Source organism: Aptenodytes patagonicus, chromosome Z (assembly GCF_965638725.1).
Source record: "Aptenodytes patagonicus chromosome Z, bAptPat1.pri.cur, whole genome shotgun sequence".
NCBI classification, from domain to species: domain Eukaryota; kingdom Metazoa; phylum Chordata; class Aves; order Sphenisciformes; family Spheniscidae; genus Aptenodytes; species Aptenodytes patagonicus.
The window spans coordinates 10,138,350-10,143,866 of record NC_134982.1 but is presented as its reverse complement, the minus strand read 5'-3'; positions in this window follow the sequence as shown (position 1 = coordinate 10,143,866).

The following is a 5,517-nucleotide window of genomic DNA, read 5'->3' as shown; positions in this document are numbered from 1 at the left end:
ATATTTCTGAGCTTTGGAGGGAGGCGGTTTCTAATAGCTTTTCCCAGGAGAATGACCATAAGAGAATCCAACAGGAGCTGGGATTTTGTGCAGTAGCACATTTCTCTTTGGTCACAGAAGCACCAGCTGTCAACATGGGAACACAGAGGTGAGCCAAACGGATGACACCCAGATGGAGGGGTGTTATACCTCTCTGGCACATCCCAACACAGAACGCAGCAGATATAGGGTAAAAAACCCCAGAAACCTTGCCCTGCAAAATAAAATCAAACAGGAAATTGTGAGAGGTGGAAAGGGAGCCAGAGCACCATTCCCTGTAACTAGCCTTGCCCGGGGAGGGAGTTCCCACCATGTCTTCTGCAGAAATGAATGAGTCAAGGAGAAGTTACCACAGGCACGACGGGGCACGCAGCTGTGCACAGGCAGAGCAGGGAGACAGCATTCCTCCTTGGGTGATGGGAATGGGGAGGATAACTCATGAGACCTTTTTCACAGCCAGGGTCTCCATGGGTTGGGTCAAACAGATCCTCAGGAGTGGAGATACCACAGAGAGATCAACGTGCCAAAGCCTAGCTGTGGCACCAGGAGAAATTCATAGACTTGGAGCCTGCCTGAGCTCAGTGGCTACTGTGATAGCAATTGGGTTTGGGTTGGGGGGCAGAGTCGAGGGGGTTGCTCCTAGCTACTCCTTCCACCCATCCTCCTTGTCTTCCAAAAATGGTGTTATCTAGGGGTTATTCACTACACAAAGGCTTTTCTGTGACAAGGTTAGTTTGCTGAGTCACTAGATGGAAAGCAAAGCCGTGCCACCAGGGAGATAACGTGTGTAATGCAAGAGTGAGAGGGCTCTTGCACAAGGCACTGTGTTCCCAACGATGACTGGCCCCATGCCTGGCAGAAAGATGTGAGCTTTTATACTGCAAGTAAAATTCCCTGTTGATTCCCTGGAGTTCAAGATCCTGAGGGCACCGAGGAGGGCGCACAGCAAGCTCACTACCCTGGACTTCAGGAGAGCAGGCTTTGGCCTCTTCAGGGATCTGCTTGGTAGAGTGCCATGGGACAAAGCCCTGGAGGGAAGAGGGGCCCAAGAAAGCTGGGTAATATTCAAGGATCACCTCCTCCAAGCTCAGGAGCGATGCATCCCAACAAAGAGGAAGTCAGGCAAAAACGCCAGGAGGCCTGCAGGGATGAACAAGGAGCTCCTGGACAAACCCAAACACAAAAAAGAAGCCTACAGAGGGTGGAAGCAAGGACAGGTAGCCTGGGAGGAATCCAGAGAAATTGTCTGAGCAGACAGGGTTCGGGTTAGGAAAGCTAAAGCCCTGAGAGAATTAAATCTGGCCAGGGACATCAAGGGCAACAAGAAAAGATTCTATAGGTACGTCAGGGATAAAAGGAAGACAAGGGAAAATGTGGGCCCTCTCTGGAATGACATGGGAGACCTGGTTACCCAGGACACGGAGAAGGCGGAGGTACTCAATTACTTTTTTGCCTTGGTCTTCACCGGCAAGTGCTCAGGCCTCACCGCCCAAGCTGCAGAAGGCAAAGGCAGGGACTGGGAGAATGAAGAGCTGCCCAGTGTGGGAGAACATCAGGTTCGAGACCATCTAAGGCACCTGAAGGTGCACAAGTCCATGGGACCTGATGAGATGCATCTGTGGGTCCTGAAGGAACTGGTGGATGAAGTTGCTAAGCCACTATCCATCGTATTTGAAAAGTCGTGGCAGTGCGGTGAAGTTCCCACTGACTGGAAAAGGGGAAACATAACCCCCATTTTTAAAAAGGGTTTTTTTTTCAAAGAAAGACCCGGGGAACTACAGGCCAGTCAGTCTCACCTCTGTGCCTGGGAAGATCATGGAACAGATCCTCTTGGAAGCTATGCTCAGGCACGTGGAGGACAGGGAGGTGGTTCGAGACAGCCAGCATGGCTTCACCAAGGACAAGTCCTGCCTGACCAACCTAGTGGCCTTCTGTGAAGCAGTGACTACATCAGTGGACACGGGAAGGGCTACAGATGTCGTCTGTCTGGACCTCTGTAAGGCCTTTGACATGGTCCCCCACAACATCCTTCTCTCTAAATGGGAGAGGTATGGATTTGATGGGTGGACTGTCCGGTGGGTGAGGAATTGGTTATATGGTCGCATCCAGAGGGTAGTGGTCAACGGCTCAACATCCAGATGGAGATTGGTGACGAGTCGTGTCCCGCAGGGGTCTGTATTGGGACTGGTACTGTTTAATATCTTCATCAGTGACATAGACAGTGGGATCGAGTGCACCCTCAGCAAGTTTGCAGAGGACACCAAGCTGAGTGGTGCGGTTGACATGCCAGAGGGACAGGATGCCATCCAGAGGGCAGAAGCCATCCAGAAGCTTGAGAAGTGGGCCTGTGTGAACCTCATGAGGTTTAACAAGGCCAAGTGCAAGGTCCTGCACCTGGGTCGGGGCAACCCCCAGTATCAATACAGGCTGGGGGATGAAGGGATTGAGAGCAGCCCTGCCGAGAAGGACTTGGGGGTACCAGTGGATGAAAAGCTGGACATGAGCCAGCAATGTGCGCTCACAGCCCAGAAGGCCAATCGTATCCTGGGCTGCATCAAAAGAAGCGTGGCCAGCAGGTCGAGGGAGGGGATTCTGCCCCTCCACTCTGCTCTGGTGAGACCCCACCTGGAGTACTGCGTCCAGCTCTGGAGCCCTCAGCACAGGAAAGACACAGACCTGTTGGAGCAGGTCCAGAAGAGGGCCATGAAAATGATCAGGGGATGGAACACCTCTCCTATGAAGAAAGGCTGAGAGAGTTGGGGTTGTTCAGCCTGGAGAAGAGAATGCTTTGGGGAGACCTTCTTGCAGCCTATCAGTACTTAAAGGGGGCTTATAAAAAAGATGGTGGCAGACTTTCTAGCAGGGCCTGTTGCGACAGGACAAGGGCAAATGGCTTTAAACTAAAGGGGGGTAGATTTAGACTAGATAGAAGGAAGAAATTTTTTACGCTGAGGGTGGTGAAGCGCTGGCACAGGTTGTGCAGAGAGGTGGTGGATGCCCCATCCCTGGAAACATTCCAGGTCAGGTTGGACGGGGCTCTGAGCAACCTGATCTAGTTGAAGATGTCCCTGCCCACGGCAGGGGGGTTGGACTAGATGACCTTCAGAGGTCCCTTCCAACCCAAACTATTCTATGATATGATTCTATGATATGATAATAAGTAAAGCAAAAGCCGCGCATGCAAGCAAAGCAAAACAAGGAATTCATTCACTCTTTCAGCCATCTCCAGGAAAGCAGGTGTCCATTATGTGTAATGGTTACTCGGGAAGACAAACACCGTAACTCCGAACATCCCCCCCTTCCTCCTTTTTCCCCCAGCTTTATATGCTGAGCATGATGTCATATGGTATGGGACATCCCTTTGGTCAGTTGGGGTCAGCTGTCCCAGCTGTGTCCCTTCCCAATTTCTTGTGCACCCCCAGCCTACTTGCTGGTGGGGTGGGGTGAGAAGCAGAAAAGGCCTTGACTCTGTGTAAGCACTGCTCAGCAATAGCAATAACAAAAACATCCCTGTATTGCAAACACTGTTTCCAGCACAAATCCAAAACATAGAATCATAGAATCATAGAATCATAGAATCATAGAATCATGAAGGTTGGAAAAGACCTCTAAGATCATCGTGCCCAACCGTCAACCCAACACCACCATGCCCACTAAACCATGTCCCTAAGTGCCTCATCTACACGTCTTTTAAATACCTCCAGAGATGGTGACTCAACCACTGCCCTGGGCAGCCTGTTCCAATGTTTAACTACTCTTTCAGTAAAGAAATTTTTCCTCATGTCCAACATAGCCCCATACTAGCTAGTATGAAGAAAATTAACTCTATCCCAGCCAAAACCAGCACAGGGATGCATAACCCTCCCTCCAGTTTGGGTATCCTGCAGGTGGGCTTAGAGCCAAAATGTAGGATTTGGCTGGGAGCCGCTCCTCTCGGGCCGGCTCAGGGATGGAGGTGTACTTGGTGGGCACGTTTGCCACGTGTGTGCCACATGCCTTATTAAGAGAAGGAGAGCATCCTCCTCTTTCTTTCCCTTCCTTGCTGCTCCTCGGATTAATTTTTCTTGATGTAAGAGAGCTGAGTGCTGGCTGATTGGGCTGTGACCCGAGTTTTATATAATGTGTTATGCAATGCACTTTATGTAATCAGAGGTTTCTTGTGCAGTTTATTTGCAGGGCATTTGCTGAATCAAGGACCAGACCTGATTCCTATTACATGGGAGAAGGCTAAGTGGAGGGGCACAGACGAGTTTGCTGTTTCTCGGCTGATCGCTGCCTGGGAGGGTATAGTGTTAGAGGTCCAGGAAAGCAAATCCATGTGGCTGTGGGTTTGATGGCTCTTGGTCCATGTCCATCTCCAAAAAGGTCTCTCCATTATCCTTGGAAAGAAAGAAGGCAGGGCTTTATTTTGTCCTCCTGAAGGCCAGGTCTAAAGGGGGCTCAGCTGCCCCCACTTTCCATTGGTCATAGTGGGAGTCTCAGACATGGCTTTCGCCTTTCATGCCTCAGTGATGTGCTTGGAGTTAGTCCTCACCATGTCCTCGCCAAGGGGGCTAGATAGTGCTAGAAGGTGAGTCAGGAATGTGAGGCAAGGATGTGATTCAGGCTGTGTGCTGACCCCTGCGGCATGAGATTAAAATCCAGTTCCTCCTGGCATCTGCAGCCTGAGAACACAAATCGTGCCTGCCGTTCATGTTGTCCACTGAGGTGGTTAATTCATCAGTGGGGCCTCATCCGTGCCCCAGGAGTGGAAGCATTCACACCCAGGCTGCGACAGAACAGCTAATGGGCTGGAAACAGCTGATGCAGATGCCAGATGGAAGAAAAATAGCTATGGGGCCCTCTCATGAAATAGGCTCTGGTTCAGCAGCACTGCTGGCTGATTGCATGGCCAGCGTGAGTTGCCCCGAGGGGCAGTCAAATGGGGTGCTGCAGCATCCCAGAGCCTCCTCGGTACTCCCATTAGTCCTCTCCAGCCTTCCTCCCCTCCTGTTAAAAGAAAAGTCGGGCCCTTCTTGCTGAGATTGCTGGGGATGTGCTGCAAGTGTGGCCGTGGCGTGGCATGGCATGGCTTGCACAGCCCGGTGAGGTGGAACTGCCCCATGCATCTCACTGAGCACCAGGGCCCTTGCAATATTCTTCCATGCTACAGAAGCTGTGCATGTGGGATAACTTGGGATTTTATACTCTTTTGTATTCCTTTAAATTAGAAGTATTTCACAATGGCAGGAGAACCTGACACCTGGCTGTGTGTGAGCCAGGAGGCTGACGGGATTGTCAGGCATGTGAACAATGAAAAACTACAGCACAGAAAGCTGTAGGGCTTTGGGTGCTAAAGCACTTTCTCCTCAGTCAGTTCAGGTCTAATTAGTAAGGGAGATTCTAGTGATTAGGAGATCCTGATACAAAGCAAAGAAGATATACAGACAATTTGATGGACCTTTGCTCTGTCTTAATCTGTGACCTGAACTAACTGAG